Source organism: Cupressus sempervirens, chromosome 2 (assembly GCF_028749045.1).
Source record: "Cupressus sempervirens isolate cs-2001-9-10 chromosome 2, ASM2874904v1, whole genome shotgun sequence".
In the NCBI taxonomy this organism is placed as follows: Eukaryota; Viridiplantae; Streptophyta; class Pinopsida; order Cupressales; family Cupressaceae; genus Cupressus; species Cupressus sempervirens.
The window spans coordinates 753106459-753126528 of record NC_143119.1 but is presented as its reverse complement, the minus strand read 5'-3'; positions in this window follow the sequence as shown (position 1 = coordinate 753126528).

Below are 20070 nucleotides of genomic sequence, written 5' to 3'. Positions count from 1 at the left end.
TAGTGCTATGTGAGGTGACCAAGCAGAAGAAGAAAGTTGAAGAAGAAAAAGTTGTGATTGAAGATGAGAAATGGATATTGACCAATAGACTGAAAGAAAAGACATCAAATGTAAATAGGATTGCTCACATGCAATTGGAAACATTGAATCAAATGATGATTGCAAATCATGAATTGAATGGAAAATATATTGAGATCACAATACTGAAGCTACAAAATGAACAATAGAGAAATGATCTAAAAAGAGAAAAAGAATTTGTTGAAAGTTTCAACAAACCTAGTGAAGCCATCAAGTATTTTGAGCATTTGATGAGATCTCCTAGATCCAACAGTGATACTATTATATTGGGTTACACTAGTACTAAAGAAGGAGAATCATCTAATTGTGGTGAACAAAGGAATGTGAATGGTAAGAAATCAAAACCTACTTGTCATAATTGTGGTCATATAGGTCATACTACCAATGTTTGTAGGAACAAGACTGCAAATCAGAATCCTAAGCAGGAGTTCATGGGTCACTGCCACAAATGAAACAAACAAGGACATCAAGCACATGAATGTAGAACCAAGACCATAAGCACAAAAATATTTGAATGATACTACTATAACTGTCAAAAGTATGGATATAGAGCATATGAATGTAGATCCAAGCCCAAATGGTCATCAAATAAGAAGACAAAGGTAAAGCACAATATGAACTCTTACAATTGGGATTATAATAATAGTTATAGTTGTCACTATTTTCAAGAATATGGACATGTTCCTGAGAACTACATAAGAACACATTTGATCTACAAAAGATGGTTGAGTCAAACTACATGTTTCAGTTGCTTAAAGACTAGTCACATAAGCAAGAATTGTCCAACAAGGTCAAGAGGAACAAGCAATGAGTTCTACAAAGGAAAAGAAAAGGAAAATGTTGAGAATGTTAGAAATGAGATGAACAAGACATGGAAGAGAAAGGAAAATTGTAGCACATCAATTTCAGATGGGATCACTTCATCCAATGGGTTAGGTGATCACATCACCTCCAATTAAGCAATCAAGAGGTATGTGTGGGACTGATATCTAAAAGATATACTATACATCAATTCTAAGGGTTCAGTTCTAAAAAGATTATATTTTCATGAAGAAATATGCAAAGTATTGTTTAGAATCTAGAAGAAATCTTTAAGTTTTGTTAGCTTTCATGTTACTATCGAGGATGAAAAGTTTCACTTAAGTTGTTAAGTGAAATCTAGTTAATGTCGAGCTATCATAAGTGATAGTGTTGACCAAGCTCATAATGGTTGCCAAGCTTAAAGGAAACTACATGGAAGCCAAGTGAGTTAAAATTTTTGTTCAAGTTAAGCTTACAGCTATGTAAGCACTGAGCATTAATTGCAAAGTATTAAGGTCTATATGATCAATTTTTGACTCATTTGACATCATTCAAATCTAAAGAGAGCATGAAGAGATAAAGGTAAAGTGAAGAGATCATTCCAAGCATTTGTAGAATGAATTCAACCATTGTTTGACACCATTCATCATATTTTTCATGGTATTTATCATGTGTCGAGCTACGTTGTTTGAATTTGTGCAAACCCTAGTTATTAAATATAGCATCTAGTTCTTTTGCTACTAAGGTAAAAGAGGGAAAGGAATTTTTAAATGTTCAATTAATCAGCAATGAGATTAGACAACCAAATTTCAAGGCAATTCCTAACATTTCTTATAAACAAGACCTATTTGGTGTGTCATCCATAATACCACCACAAGTCTTAATGATTCAAGAGTTGAGATGCTATTACACATGCAAGGTGGGTAGAATAGGTGACATGGAAATCAAAGACCTCTATGGAAAATTGTGTAAAAATAGAATATTAAAAGAAGAATTTAAGATTATAGAAAGAAAAGGGTTAACTTGTGCCCTATAATTCCCAACATTTTAAAAATAGAGTGGATTAACATTGTTTTGAGAAGAATTCATGATAATTCTATATGGTTAAAAGATGGACCTATCAAGATTACTAAGAAGATTGTGTAGAGGGTAATAGGGTATCCAACCCTAGATAGACCCAAAACCATGAGAAGTGAAGAAAAAGAGGTTATTGAGAAGAAAACAGGGGTAGTGTGGAACAAGAGAGGAATGTCAATTAATACCATCACAAATCCCCTAATTGCTTCTGTAATAAGGATTATTTTACACAAATTCTTTCAATCAAGCAAGTTGAATAGTTTACCTTGCATTCATGTTGACATAGGCTAGAAGATAGTGAAGAAGGATCATTCTTATGACCTTTTAAAGCTACAATTGTAATGATTATTAGAACACTTGAGAGCCATAAGGAAAACCAAGAGTGCACAATGCAAGTTTGGATTAATACTTGTACATATATTTTTCTATATGAAGAACACATTTCCTTCCTTTAGTAAATTTGCATTGAAGATAAATAGATCTATTGGAGTACAAATAGGTGAATTCATTGAGTAAGTGGAGAGAATTTTGAGTCTATTATGACTAGTTATTTTGAGGACTTTAAGAAGTCAATGAAACAAAGACATAGGATTCTAGTGTCACTAGTTGAGAAACATTTTAATGATGTTTTCTTTCTAGTTGATACTAATTTCACATATGTATAGGTTTCATTTCCAAAGGTAAGATTTTTAAGACCTCTAGGATATGAGATTAATGTGGATGAGGCATCTATAGAAATTACAACTTTGCTTCCAAAAGAAATAGATAATAAGGCTACTGCATTTGGTAATTATGAAGTTGCAAAATCAAAGATAACTATGGAGTTAAAGACAACATCAATAATAAGAAAGAAGAACAAAATAGTCAAGAAGCTTAAAGAAAAATTTGGTGAAGGAGCAAAGGAAGATGAAGAGGAGGAAGACAATGAAGATGATGAAGAAGATTTCCCTACACAAGCACCACTAGCCCCAACCCAAGGTCAAGGAGAAGATCAAGGTGAAGAGGAAGCTTAGCTTGAAGAAGGTGTTGAGGGAGAAGAAGCCATTGAATCACCTATAGCCATATATAAGAAGAAGAGGAAAGATAAAGCTCTAGTATTCAACAAACCAAAGAAGGTTGTAAAATCTTAAGCTACAGTTCCAACTACTAGAACCAGCACAAGATCTACTACTAAGAAAGCTCAAGAAGTGGCAAAGCAAAAAGAAAAGACGGCTAGAAAATCTATGCAAGATGATGAGTCTAAGAAGAGACAAAGGAGAAAAAAAATTGATCAAACCAAATCAAATGAGGAGAGGATAGAATCTAATGATAATAGCCAATTCAAAGTGCTAAGTCATAGTCCTTCTTTTCGTTTGGATAATCTATGTGAAAATATAAAGAATAATGCATATTTAAGTGGATTTTCACATATTGAATTTGATAAACTTGGAAAGCTAGAAATGGATAAGGTAGAAGAGTTAGTATATGTCATGAAAAAAACATTTAAGATGACTCCAATTGAGGTTTCCAACTCTCTACCAAATAACCTATATGATAAAGTTGAGAAAAGATGGAAATATAGTCTCACAACATAGAGAAATATAAGAGAAACTACACTTGCAATACTGATGCCAAATTTAGACAAATCTGAGATGAAAAATTCCATTAAGAAGTATGCAGGAAGATTTTCTCCAAAGCATCAAACATTTAATATTTTGCAAAATAAAATTGAAGATGTTGTTCAACAAAGTACCCAAATATGGAAGGTAATTTATGGGTTAACAACACCCAAGGCAATTGAGAAGACACTTGTTGAGGTATGTGATGAAAAATATGTACAAGAAGTAACTTAGGTTACTAAAGTTGATACTAGGAAAGATGCACATATGGAAGGCATTAGAAAAAATGCAAATACATAGGCAACAATTGAAGATGAGCATCAAATAGAATAGTTTATATCAAGTATATAGATGTCGAGTGCCAGTCCACAATATGTGACAAAAGGAGACATTGAAATTATACAGATCATGGATGTTTCTAACAATGTGCCTCAGAACATCAATCCCCTAATAGAGAAGGACATGAAGAAGATATTGCTACAAACCACCACCAAGGCACAACTATGTAGCCATCCTATATTGGTGAGTGTAGATGAACTTAAAAAGGTAGAGAATACATCTATAGAGGTGAAAGCACAAGACATATCAAAAACCCCTAAATTTACTATGATACAACCTACATTACCCATTTTATTATATCAAAGAAAAGAGACATCCATGATAAACATCAGTAAATTGGTGCACATTATGTCAGTACCAGAAGTTGCTATAGAAGCATAGGTTGGAAAACAAGTTCAAGAAAATCAAGTAGATACTCCTATACCTATAGCACAAGTTCAAGGTACAATCAAAATTAAAAGGTAAGGAGAGGAGAGAACTGAAGAGTTGGACTTAACTACAAAGATTGAGGAGCAATTAGCAATACAAACACCAGTTACTTTGCTAGAAATTTCTACTCCTCCAAGTCAAGCACTTCATGAGCCGAATGTATAAGCTACACCACTATAATCATCAAGGCCTAGCCCTAGTACATCCAAGGTAGATGATGTTACATCATTTGGTGATGTCAACCTAGATGAAGTGATTTTTTTACAAAAGTTTGACCTTGCAACAATTAGTATTGAAAAAATGAGAATACTACAGGATGAACTTGCAAGAAAAAAGAATCAAGAATTGCTGAAAAGGGAGCATAGGTAGAAGAAAGCATTATAGGACATCAAGGATATATATCTTGATGCATTTAGCCTACCAGCACCTAAAGAAGACAAGCCTATCATGGAGTAGTTGGTAAAAATTGTAGAACAGATCAATGATGCAAACTTGGATTCCAATGTAAAATTACTTGAATGGTCTAAAAGAAAATTTCAAGGAAAATTCAATGAAAATATATCAAGTGATATTTCACTTAGTCATGTTGAGTTAGCAACCAAGATTTGAAATGTAAAGATAGTCTTTAAGAATATTTTCTCACTTTAGATAGTCTTTAAGAATATTTTCTCACTTTAGACCAAGTTGTGTGATACAACTCTGTTCGCACAAGAAGTGCAGTGTCATATTTCAAATATAGATGAAGATATGAAACTAATAGGTACTACTCTACCAAATTCTCCAGCTCAAAGCTAGAAGCACTTCAGGAATTTGATGAATTCCCAAGGTCAGTTGGTAGCTTTGTATGCTCAAGATGAAAATATTAGAGCTACACTGATTAGCATCCAATCCATGTTGACCCCTCACATGGAAATACTTCACAAGGAGCTAGCCTTGGTAGAGACATTAATGCATAAAGATCCCCATCTTTCTACACCTGAAGGCTTAGTTCATCTTGCTGTCGAGTTAGTCATCCAAATTAAATCATTAGAGGTAGCTTGTGATAATTGGGATGTAGCTATGAAGTTAATGCTTGAGATCCATAAATATTTCTTGGATAAATACACTATATGTATATAAACCTTTGACATAAGTGTCAAAAAGGGGGAGAAATAAGTAAAGGGGAGCACTAAGTTTTGAGAGTAAGTTTTGAGAGTGACAATGACTCCAAGGAAAGAATGGATACATTTTTGGGAGAGACTAACCAAAGGGGAAGTCAAAGATAGAGTAGAGTACAATAGGGTTTAGCATATGCATATTTACTCAACAGGAGTATTGGTTCAAATTCAAAAGAATACAATCAACTTAGGGAGAGTTATAAGATTTTGAGGTATGACTGTTAAGTCAAGTTTTTGCAAAATTTTGAAATTTTGTATAGAGATAGTGAGTATCAGAGTAATTCTCATGAGTTAAGATCACTCATGCATGACCAAGTGTTTTTGCCACTCATATCAAAGGGGGATATCATTAATCTTATATTGGTTTTGACATATGAGTGACAATATACTTAAGTCATTTACTTGGTTCATGTCGAACAAGTAATACATGTCGAGCATAACTTTTCAAATAGTATATGTCGAGTGATAGATATTCAATAAGTGTTGAGTAACTAGTAAGTGTTGAGTCACTCAAGTGTCAAGAAGATAGGAAGTGTCAATTCATTCAGATGTTGAGTGATCAATGGATGTTGATTTATTTAGAGGCTGAGTTACAGCATTGAAGTTTCAGTTGATGTCAAACATCAGGGACTTCAAGTGCTAAGTAATATAGTTTTGACATAGTTGTTTGTAATGTCATAAACTACTATGTAAACCATTTTGGAGCCAACTTAAGGATTTTTTTGCAATCTTAGATGATAAGGATGAATCTTTATTTAGAATCCCTATGTAGTAGATATAGCCAATCAAAAAAAGAGAAGGATTAAGTGACAATATGAGTGAATCACAATCATTGATTCATACCTAACCCTAAGTCAACTAGGTCTTCTTAAGGAGGAAAAACCCTAAGCTTTTTATGAATGTAGAAGGAGAAAAGAGAGAAGTTTTCATGCACAAAATAAGCATTCATGGTGACTGTTGGCTTTTGATTTAATAGTTTTGGAAATAACCAAGAAACTAGACCAATACATCTAAGGTTAGCAAATTCCTGTGATGGATGCACTTGACTAAAGTCTTGGGCCAACTATAAGGATAAATCCTTCTTCTTCTTCAGGCTCTGTTAGACCAAGGCGGGTGGAACTCAGACTCTTTATATGGTACCAATGTAAAAGCATACAACTAAATCTAGAAAATAGATAAAATCCCTTAATCTACTATGTTTATGCAAGCATTCATGGGTGAAATAGTTTATAACATAGTACATGAACCTGATAAACTAAGTGAGGGAAAACTCTTTTAACTCTTAAACACAAAAGGAAAGATATTCAATTAAGATTTGTATCTCAACATCATCCAGGTATGCAACAATAGAGAACATGTATCCTTCAAGTTGATGAGTCCCTTATCCATTGGACATCAACTAAACCTTAACATGCAGATACTCTAACTATTTGACCTACAAACAGACATTAATCTTCATAACAACTCTCATACTTATGATGAAATCCTTCTGGTGTAACTCGTAACCCTATCAATGTAAACAAGCATTTACTTGGATTCTTTGTTCCAACAGCAAGTTCATCATGACATACAACCTGAAAGGATTGCAATTGAGTTCAAGCTCTTCATTCTCAAACACAAAACATTATAGATAATAGAAGAAGGAGATGAGAATTAGAATGAAACTAAGAAAGGTGAAACTCTTGCACTAATTTCATTGAAACCAATACATCATCTGCATATCAAAACTCAGAAAATACACAAAGAATGATTGTGTAATATGAAAAAATGCTTCAAAAGATATACAATATTTTGTTCATAACAAAAGAACACTGAGAAAATGGTATCACAATTATGAGAAAATCTTAGGAAATTGGAAATAGACTGATCCCACAATCCTCCTAAAATCTTCAAAGAATTGGAACCCTTACAATAAGCAAAAAAGGAAGATATATAGGAGAGAAGATCTTTTAGGAAATGTAATCTAAATTTGACATGTGTCCTACTAAAAGAGTCTTCAATCTGAAGTTGCTGAAACTGAACTTCCTCATCTACCTGCAACCAAAAACCATAAATGATGCACAAATATCTGATATATCTCACCTACATAATCTGCAAATATCTCGTGGAGAAAATAACAGGAATTCATCACAAACTGTATTGAAGCTCCAAAATCTGATCTTTGTTTGTCACATCTGCTTTGCCAGGAAATTCAACTTATGCTTGTTGAAAACATTATTGCTTCAACCACCTTCAAAAACATTTAATTCATCCTTCAAATTGCTAGAGAAGTCAAATCAAATAAAATTATGTCTATATCTGATTGCAATTTCATCTGCAACATTAAAATTGCACAATTCACTGTGAAGCCCCCGAAATCAAAAAACCTCATGTACCTGCTCAAAATTTGACTTCAAAAATGGAAAATTCACTCTTTTTTTATTCTAACGATATATTACACTATACATTTTGGACCAAAATTGCCCCCCTATGAGCATTCTGAAAATCTGCCTCCCAAACTGAACAAAGCCATTAAAATTGAAAAATTTAAAAGATTCACATAGTATAAACTATATAAACTTTTAAAAATAATTCAAATATTTCAATTTTAAAATTTGAGTGTTCAAATCACTTTGCTTTTGATTTTTATAATTAGTTTACACTTCCCCTTATATCTCCAAGTCCTCTTGTCGATCATTTATTTGCTAAGTGGGCCCCACTTCATATTTTCATTTGAAATAAATTTTAATTTTAAGCCTACGATATTACAACCAAATCATAATATCATAGCTCATGAATCCATCCACCCCGATGATACGACAAGCTCACAAATTTATCAAACATATTAAGTTTTTACTTCCCCGATCCTACGACAAACTTGAATACTTCATATGAACATATTAATATATAATTAATATATTCAAACATTTATTTTTAAGCCTTCTCGTTGTTGTATTGTGGCACTCAAATTTGAGCACCCTGACCATACAACAAGGGCAAGTCTACAGCATCTCAAGCCTCAGATTTGGTAGTCCCGATCATACGATGACATCATAATATCGCACATCACGTATTTGAAGCTTTATGATGTCCCAACATTATGATAATCAAGCAGGGTCCACATCAAATTTTCATTTAAAACCATTTCATCTTAACTCCTGTATGATCTTAAGGCTCAATCTTCATATTACGATATTATGACCATTCGTAACATTGCAGGTCCTCCTGTGTCTCTCCACGATCTTACGAAATTTTTGTAAGATCGTGGCCTTCTTCATCACGCCTGGCGATCTTACGACCTTGTCGTAACATCATGCCCTTTCAAATTAATTATCTTGACCTCCCAATAGATCTCCTGGAAATTGACAAGTGGCACATCTTTATTTTGGTGCTGATTACTAAAATATTGCTAATTTCACCGTTGACAAAACTCGATGGGGGTCCCATCGCACGATCTTCATGCTACCCATAAAGTGTGTGTCTTTAGACACTTGCATATAAACTTGAACTTTAACACCCCCCATCTGATGTGGGACAATTAAAATGTGAAAACACTCTACCCTGTGGTTTCTCTAAGCCATGAGTGACCATCACCTTCTTCCTACATGCGCATGGATAGCTATGCCTATGCATGGAGTCTGACCCCTCCAAAGCCATGACTTTCTCTTCATTGTCTACCATTTTGGCCCAAAAATGTGGACTACTTTGGCCAAAACGTGGAGCCTCCATTGATGCCATAGGAGAGAGCAAGCTTGCTAGCCATGAGTTCTTGCATGTGGATGACCCCTGCTATTCGTTGAAACATTCTATGCTGCAAATTTTATGTGAAAATATGAGCCTTTTTCATACTATTGCCCTATCAAACATAGACTACGCCTCTCATTTTGGCATGAGCCTTTCTATTGAAGCAGTCCCCTTGGCATAGATGCTACCCTATCTTTTCACCTAGGATATGGCTCAAAACATGGACTTTCTCTCCCATTCTTCTTGTCACATTATGATGCACAAAACTCTCTTTAATACTCAGCAAAAACCTCCCTTGCACCTCCAAATGTCCCCTTCTATACCCTATGCATTCATACAACATGTGTTCCATGAATAAAAGGAAAAGTCAACAAGAAAATGTGAATGGCATTATAAAATAATTGAAACTTTCCTTCATGGAACATTGCCTTTGTATTTCCTCCAAAGTCGTGGACATTATACCCCTATTATGTGGGCAAATCTGATTTGATGGTGTCACCTTTCTCCATGGCATGAGATCCCATGTGAAGTGTAATAACATGGAGTAAAATAAAACTTAAATCTCTCCAATTATGTGGACATCAAGGTAGAGTCTCATGTTTTTCACCATTTTCCATATGGAAAACCTTAGATTTTTTCATTGTATGGATTTCTATATTAGAAATTCTCTTGCCACATAATGCTTTGCACAATGCCTTTCTTATTTTAAAAATTGCATCTTCAAAAACCAAGTGGAGATAATCACAAATATACTATGTTCGAAAAGCATACACTCTTTTGAGGAAAATTTATGGAAAAGGCCACAAATTATCATCACAATAATTTAGAAATCATTATGGCAGCTCATTTGGAAAAACTTGAAAACCTGAGACATCTCATTAATGTAAGACTCATTTGATGGAATCAGCTGGACCCAAAGTGGGTTCGGCTAATTTTTTTTTTTTTTTCGAGCACTTGATCTAGCAAAGTGATCCATTAACTTTCTTGAACTGATTGGAACCCAATTTGATCATAAAATTAATCGTTAAAACTTATTTTGAAACACTTCTACACCACTGTGAAAATTGTGTTAGGAGGCCTGCTAGCTGGCCTTAAAAAATGATTCAAACATCTGATCGGGCTCTGAAACTTTGGATATCTCATTTTTCTAACACATTCAATAGGTCAGCCAAATCTCGTTGCATGAAAACATTAGGGTAAAAAGATATCGACCTCCGAACATGCCTACTTAAAATTACGTGTAATTAAACATGTCAGAAAGTTGGAAATTGCATTTGGTTTTGGCCTTGAAAACTAGGCAAATAGGCACTTGAGATTCTAAAAAATGGGGCATTGATACTTTGTCTTGAGAAGGGTGTACTTCTATGATTTGGCCTCATTAATATTCATAGGGCACATTTGGAGGTGGTCTAAAGTTGGCTACTTGGATTTGCAGGATAGTGATCATCAGTAAAATAGTATTTTTTGCAAATGGAACGACCCTAGAAAAGTGTGCAAACAGATTTGTCAAGACTTGAAAACTAGCACGCTTGTAGTATTTTTAGTATAGAAAAAAATGGTACAATCCATTTGGTCCCACAAAACATAGACTCAAATATATGACATCTCGAACAAGGCTCCCAATCAATCTACATCTTTGGTTACCAGTGAAACTTTTAAAAATTGCAAATGGAATCGCATTTGAAAACTAATCAAACGGATTCATCATAAGCTCAAATCTAGAATGTAGAAAGTCTTTGACCCTTAGAATATGATGCAAAAGGAATTTTATTATTTTGGTCAACTAGTCAAAAGTTATAGCTCATCAAATAGGGGTACCCAAAAATATGAACAAAAATCAAATTTACAACAAATGCAACTTACCCACTTTGAGGGGTTCAAAACCTAGTCAAACGGATTTGAAACAACTTTAAACTTGGAAAATAGGTTCTTTGATATGCATACTAAACATCCTCAAACTGGTGAGTCATGAAACATAACCGGGTGAATGATATTCAAATGCAAACATGCCCTCTTGTTACTGTTTGACACTTGGCAAAAAATGCAGAACTGAAAACCACTCAAAATGGGACTTCGTAGAATGGTTCAAAATGTCAATATATCATCATAGAACATATGTGTAGGCTGAATGAAGGGTGTTAGAAACATAAAAGACCATTTAGGCATTAAGACAATAGCCAGACACATATGCATGAAAAGCATTCATAGGGGCAAAAAGCAACTCAAAATTTGGAATAGGCACTCAAAATGGGAAAGCAATTTTGAACACCAACAGTGACTAAGGTATGTTGAATTGAGATACATCGTGGAATAAATTAAAGGAGAATAGAGGAAAGGAGTCAGAGGAGAGAAGAGATATATTTGATCATAAATGATCAATTACACATTAGGAAAGAGGTGATCTATTATATAGCAATAGAGTGCTAACCGTAGGATCATTGTTGAGACATTATAATAGGTGAATCAATTAAATCTTTTAATAGAGCAGTCTTAACAAGTTTTTTTAAATCCTTTAACAAGGTGCTTAATTCATTTTAAGTTAAAGTCCTTTTACCGGCCACAATTCTAACAGGGTGTTGAAATCCTTTAACAGGGTAAGATCTAACAATCTTGTAAGCCTTTAATAGGGAAAACCTTTCACAGGGTAGATCATGTTTCATGATCAAACATTGTAACCTTCATTGGATACATGTTATTACTACAGTAGTGGATATTTGTGGGTGTCATCCCCACCCCAAGTTTACCTTCTCCTTGGAGGGTTTCTAGGTAACCAAATATCTAGTTGTGTCATACATGTGTTGAATGTTTATTTACTTTCAAGTTATGGATGTATATGCTTAATTTGGTATTTCAATTTACATGCATAGATTGTGAGATGGATGTGTGCGGTGAATGATTTGAAGGTTGAAGTTTTAAGTGTTGATTCACCACCCTACCCCCTCGCCTTCAAAGTTTACTTTTCCCATTGTATTTCCAATATTTTTTGACCGGTTAGTTTTTAACATCTCCCCTCCCATTTGAAGCTTATTGCAATCCTCTATATAAGGATTCCTAAGATGTGGAGTAGAGGTCTAGAGTCTATATAATTTAGTATTTCTACTATTTCATAATCGGTCTAGTACTGTAAAATCAAATGTTGTTTTCAACTCTGTAAATCAAAGAATACAAGGACATTGACTAATTTAGTTTGTCTAATTTTGAGTTATATTTTGATGTTGTACCAATATTATATTATTTTTAAAGAGATTAATACAAAGGAATTTTTGCATATCTATGTCACTAAGTTTTATCTCCACCTCTGTATGTCTATAATCTTTGGAGTGAATGAACAAAGTTCTTTCATTTTAATATAGCTTGGATAAGTTGTATATCATTTCATTGATTGATTTTAATTAAAATAATTAAGTAACTACTTTCAAGAATAGATAGGATTATGGGTTTATGGGAGGGATATGATAAGAATGAAACTCTTAGTTAACTATTGATAATTTAATTAAAAGTCAATTAAATAGGTCTAAAGTTACTGGTTTGACTCTATAACAATGGATAAGGTACTAGTCAATTAATTTGTTCACAAGTTTATATGATTATGTGATCGCACAATACACATATCAATCAAACAATCATATTTTCCCATTTTTATGTAATGAAGAATCAATATGTTGGTCATTACTTGTTTGTAATATCTTCTTCTAAGTTACAATGATCAAGGAGTTTATTGGCAAATCATAGAGGAACATTGATCACCTTTTGCTATAAGGGATAGTTTTGAAAAGAAGAATATGAGTGAATGAGTGATTTTTGAAGGAGAATAACTATAACCAATCATTTTGAAGAGAGTCCTAGTGATTCTATTGAAGTTCATCTAGAACTAAGATTAACCTTGCCGAGTATAGGTTTTAGTTATTCCTTAGGCTTAGTCTATGTCTTATGCATCCTAGTATTAGGTTCAAAGTAGCCTAGTAGTCCCTTTCCATGAAAATAACTCCAACAAGCCCAAAATAGTAAGGGATGCTTTAGACAATGAAGATTGAATTCAGGAAATGAACAAAGAAATTAACTAGATTGAGAAGAACAATACTTGGACTTTAGTGCCAAAACCTAAATAAAAAAATGTCATTGGGAAAAAGTGGGTTTTAGGAAAAAACTTAATGAGAATGGAGAAGTAACAAGAAACAAAGCAAGATTGGTATGCAAGGGTTATGATCAAGAAGAAGGAGTTTATTATGGAGAAATTTTTTCTCCTATGGCAAGACTTGAAGGTTTTAGAACTCTGCTTGCATATTTAACCTACAATAATTTCAAGTAATATCAGATGAATGTCAAATCTACATTTTTAAATGGTATACTAGAGGAAGAAGTATACATTGCATAGCCCAAAGGATTTGTAGATCCAAACAAAAAGAACATGGTATTTAAACTAAACAAAGTGTTTTATGGATTGAAGAAAGCCCCAAGAGCATGGTATGAAAGATTACATAACTATTTGGTGAAGATTGGTTTTGAAAGGACAAATGATAATAGTAACCTATATTTGAAGAATGGTAAGAACAATGAAGTATTGTTATCTGAAATATTTGTTGATGATATCATATTTGGAGGAAGAAAAGTATTATGCAAATCATTTTCTCATGAAATGAAGAAGGAATTTGAAATGTCTATTTTTGGTGAAATCAAATTCTTTTTTGGATTAAAAATATGTCAAATAAAGTTTGGTATTTTCATAACAAAATCCAAATACATCAAAGAGATATTAAACACTTTTGGTATGGAATATTCCAAGCTAGTGAGTACACCTATGTCTAAAGGACATAAGCTATCTAAGACTGATGGTTCTACTAATGTGAACTAGACCCGATATAGATCCATGATTGGAAAACTATTGTAAGTTATTCATAGCAAACTGGATATTGCTTTAGCAGTTGGTATATTTACTAGATTTATAGAAAATCCCAAAGAGAATCACATGATGGAAGTGAAAAGGATCATATGATATCTAAAAGGTATAGAAGATTATGGACTGTATTACAAAAGAAATGATAATTTTGAACTGAAAATGTTCACTGACTCAGATTGGGTAGGAAATATAGATGACAGAAAAAGAAAAAGAAAAACACTAGTGGAGGTGCATTCTTTCTAGGAAAGAGATTGGTGCCATGGACAAGAAAGAAGTAGAATTGTATTTTTAGATCAATAGATGAAGCCAAGTATGTGACAATTGTAATAAATTGTTCAAATATTATTTGGATCAAACAATTATAGAAAGGAATGAAAGAAAAAATTATAGATCGAATGGTTACCTATTGTGATAACACAAGTGCTATCAACATTTCAAAGAATCTAGTGATGCACACTAATACAAAACACGTTTCTATCAAATATCACTACTTGAGGGAATTAGTTCAAGATAAAGAAGTGAAGCTAGAATATGTGAATACTTAAGAATAGATTACTGAGGTAAACTAGGGGTGATTCCCCTAACCAAAGCTACTTAATAAGAAAAGGTGTGTTACATCACATGTACTAATCATAATATCCTACACATTAATGTAATCTTGCTCTACTTTGGGACATGTTTGAGGTAGATAATTTAGTATAGCATGACAGATTAGTCATAGACAGATGACAAGAATCATCTAGACATGCAAAATCTACATAATTCGTATGTATGAAGAGTTTGAAGCTCAAACAACTAAATTTCTTTGGTATTGTTGTCAAAGAGGGAGAGATTACTAAAGAGGGAGATATTAATAAGAAATTGCTATAGAGATAAAGTTACTGCAAAGAGGGAGCAATTACCAAAGAGGGGAATTGTTTTAGAGAGAGAAATTCAGAAAAGAAAATCATAGTAAAATATTGTATGGCAACAAGTGGTATTGCTAGATATTGAGATATTGAGATGTTTCCATCAATGCCAAAGAGGGGGATTGTTGGAAACTTACAATTAGAATAATTGTTGTTTTTTCATTGATTTCAAATATATTGCTAAGACATATTGTTTCTTAATCTAAATTTCATATCTATTTGATTATTGAAGAGGATTTGAGAAGTCTCTCATAACAATAACACCTAGCGGGAAGGTTGAGTTATGAAAATGGAGTTACAATGGACATTTGATTAAATAGACTCTAATAAAATAGAGTTATTATTTATGTCAAGAAAGCTAAACCAAGCTGAGCAATAGAGTAAAATTATAAGGAATGTCGATTAATACTAGTGTCAACCAAGCTACAGTTAGTGCCACAAAAATCTAATGTTGATTGAGCATTAGCATTGACTGAGTGAGATAGTTGATGAAGAGCTAGAAAGCTTTACAATGATCAATTAATTTAGTGATGATTGAGTGTCACAATTTAGAGATTTTTGAGTGAAAATATGAGAATAAATTCAAGAAAACCGTGAGATCAACCTAACACAATTGTTTTCTTGGGAGATGTAAACCATGTTGAAGACAATATTGATGAGTTAGATCATTAAGTTCAAGGAAAGAATTAGGTAAAGACCTAACAAATGGATTCTAGAGAATTTTCTAGAAGAAGATCAAGAAGATGGATAGATACAATCAATCAAGTTGAACCTGGTCATAAACCTAAGATCTACAGTGGATGTAGAAAATGGTAAAGCATGAATTGCCTATTTAAAGAGATAAAAGCCAAAAAAAAGGTGTTGTGTGTATTTATGTGTGAGTACACATGTGAAGAGAGGCATGCGGAGCAAGGTTGATTAGAAATCACAAGTGTGTGTGAATGTGAAGCTAAAGGAGAAAGCTTGTAGAGATGATGGTGATGTTGATAACTGAATCTAAGTAGAAGGCTTAAATGTTGTTGAGAAGAGTGGACTAGTTGCTTGAAGAGTTTCCAAGTGAGTCAAGATTAGAGATGGAAATGGAAGGCTTATTAGTGAGTCCACACAAGAACCAAATAGAGATCTAAATGTACAAAAGTGATTTTTAATCATATGGATCAAAACCTACTATTTTATTTCTTATCTTTGTAAATAGTTTGTATTGAAATCCTTTTAACAAAGGTTAACCTAACAGTCATTTGGAGGACTTAATAGTCTATGTAAATAATTTAACTAAGTGATATTCTAAATGGAATGATCAGAGTCATCTAACAAGACCACTCCTAACAAGGTGATTAAATCCTTTAACAAGGTCACATTTAACAATGTGTTTCATAACTATAAAGTTTACTTACAGATTTCGTTTTGCAATGCTGAAGTATGTATATTTCCTATAGGTATAGTCAATCCCAATGAAGAATACAAGTGTTGCATAATATATATATAAACTAAATGTAAATGATGTAAATATTTATTCAAGATAAACGTCTATATTACCTTTGATCTGCTCACATTAATCAATTTCTATGTTGCAATATCAGGCAACATATACTATGTATACAATTCTGGATGGTACGTGGGTGAATGGGCATGCCTCCAAATAGAGACATGACCATTCAAAGATGTACCCAATCGGTGGAATGGTCACACCCAATGTGATTAGTCATAACAAAATTAATGTCATTAAGACTTTAACTAATTCTATTGCAATTGGTAATAATCAATATAAATATGATTGTTTACTGAATTCAATTCTGAGATATTACTTCAATAATAATATGCATCGTTAGTTATGAATGTTGCAATCTCCATAAAGAAATTCATATTATATTCATGTACATACATAGTAGTATTCAACATATCGACATATATATCAACGAGTATAGTCTCATGTGATCAATGCAATTTTCTAAACTAAATCTATTTGTTTCAACACTCCCTCTTAGCTAGGGAAGACAAAGTGCATATGAATTTTTCTCATTATAAGAAGTAATATCCTCAAGATATATATAAGAAAATCAAGTCTCATAATATTCTTTTCAGTTATGTTGTGTATATAGATATCAAGTCACGTGATATACACCATACTGATCATGGTACATCCATAGCTATTAAATCACATAATATCCACCATGAATTTGAACATATTGATATTCAAATAATATCAAGTCACATGAAATCAATCAACATGATATTTTAACTAACATGATCTTTCCTTGAATATCAAATTTCATGATATTCATCGTGATAGTAATCTAATAATAATAAAGTCATCACCTTATATTATTAGAATCAATATTCCATTATAAAATATTATCTCCTTAAATAATGAACATAGGGTAGGCCCATGAGTCATAAAGTTGCACATATGAAAAAATATTTTACACTTTAAACATCTTTATTTTATTAATACAAATTTTACAAAGTTGAGACTCAATCTCATAAACTTACATTTCAATCAAGCCAAGTTTCTTTATGAAATGATTAACTTTCACTTTTGGGAGAGCCTTGGTGAGAATGTCAGTAGTTTGATCACCTGTTTTGAGGACATCTATTTTGAGTGAGGACATCTATTTTGAAAATAGATTGTTGTGTTGGATGCTTTAGCCCAGAAAGACATACTCAAGTTTTGATCAAAAATCATGGTCCAAGCAGCTTCTACAATAGTTCTATTCTTCCTTTTAGCAACCCCATTTTTTTGAGGATTGTAAGAGACTATGAACTCCCTCTTAATCCTAGTGAGTTTGTAGAACTCTTTAAATATTTTAGAAGTATACTCCTTCCCATTATCTATTCTCAAAATTTTAATGTTCTTATTGAAGGAGTTCTCAGTGATAGTTTTGAATTCTTTAAATTTAGAGAGAACTTTTTTAGATTCATTGCATTTAAGGAAGCATATCCATGTCTTCCTTGAAAAATCATCAAAAAATATCAAATAGCACAAGAATCCTCCTATAGATGGTATAGACATGGGCCCATATAGATCAGAACATACTAGTTCCAACACTTCTTTAGTTTTGCTCAAACTATGAGGAAATGGCCTTTTAGTGTTTTTCCCTAAGGCACAACCTTTACACAATTCATTGTGAATATGTTTTAACTTGGGAATTCCAATTACTACCTTCTCCATTGATGTCAAGGCACAAAAGTTGATATGACCCAGTCTTCTATGCCATATTTCATTTGAATAAGAGGTCTCATGTACAAGTGCAAGGTTTGTCTTAGCACATAGCTCATATAAGAGTCCTTTTTGTACTCCTATTGTTAGAGCCTTCTTAATGGTTGAATTTTTAGGCCATGCTAGTACTTTCCCTTGCATGAATGAAATTTTATAACCATCATCTTTAAGAGTAGATATAGATATTAAATTCCTCTTAATACCTGGTACATACAAAACTCCAAAAAGTTGAATAGAATTTCTAGATTTCAATTTTATGGTGCAAGTCCCAATTCCTTTTACAGAGTGTGCAAAGTCATCACCAATTGTAACTTCTTCATTTGTCTCAATTTTCATGCTTTCTAGGTTATCCTGACATCCAATGATGTGTTTGGATGACCCATTGTCAACTATCCATGTATTCCTTTTTGTTGATATTTAGCTAGATAATGCATAATAGAAATCATATTTCTCATGTTCATTTCCTTCATTTGACTTCTCAATTTTTTCAAAAGATGCTTGATGTTTAGATCTATCCAGATAATTTATTCCATAATGTTTATATAGATCACATCTAAAGCATTGGATTTTGGAAAAGTCTTTCTTCTATTCGGATTGTCCTTTTCCATGAAAATTTCTTTTCCTTTTGTTGTTTTTCTTCTTTCCTTTCTTATGATCATTTGTATTAAGAACTTGAACATCTTCATCTAGAGTTTTATGTTTTCCCTTAATCATTAATCTTGATTCTTCTTGAAGAAAATCTTATCTTAAAAGATCCAGTTTAGGGATTTTAGACCTAGCACTTATAACTTGTACAAACGATTCCCATGAGTTTGGAAGTCCTCCTAATTCTATTAAGGATAACTCTTGATTTTCAATCTCATAACCAAGTGTAGATAATTGATCTCTTAAGTATGTGATTCTCATAAAGAAAGAATTTATACTTCTCCTTTGTTCATGCTTACATTATTCATCTACCTTTTAAGAGCAAGTTTTCTACCAGTATTATTGATTATAAATGCATTTTCAAGAGCTCGAAAGATATGATATGTTGTAGTATGTTTTTCCACAATAGGTACTATGTGGTCTCGAACATCATATAAAATTATCTTCATTACCTTTTCATTTTTCTTAATCCATTCTAATTTCTTAGGATCATCTTTAGGTCCCTCTTTGTCCTCTTTTACAAATGATTCCAATTTGTTTTCTTTTAACAACATCATTACTCATAGTTTCTAATATTTGAAGTTATCAACACTTTCAAGGTGATGTTTGAATCTCATTATGTTTTTCATTTTGTAGGGAGAGAGGATTGTTTGTCTTAAAGTAAAAATCTAACTCAAAAAACTTAGTGTGATATTTCCTTAGCCAAGCTCTGATACCATGTAAATTTTACTTACAAATTTCTCTTTGCAATGCTGAAGTATGTATATTTCCTATAGGTGCATTCAATGCCAATCAAGAATACAAGTGATGCATAGTATATATATAAACTAAATGCAAATGATATAAACATTTCTTCAATATCAACATCTGTATTGCCTTTAATTTGAAAATAATAATCAATTTCTATATTGTAATAGCGGGCAGCATATACTATGTATATAATTCTGGATGGGTACATGGGTGAATGGGCGTGTCTCCAAATGTAGACATGTGTTCAAAATAGATTGAAAATATCATTGTTGAGAAAGATTGTTGAAACTAGATTGAAAGAGGAAGATTGTTGAAGAAGAATATGTGTTTCAATCATTGTTTTGTCACTAATGTAAAACCTTCTATTTACTGGTAAGACAACTACTTATAAGATCCAAGTACTATCACTTATTTGATTGATGAAGAGGATTTGATCATAAAATGTAACAAT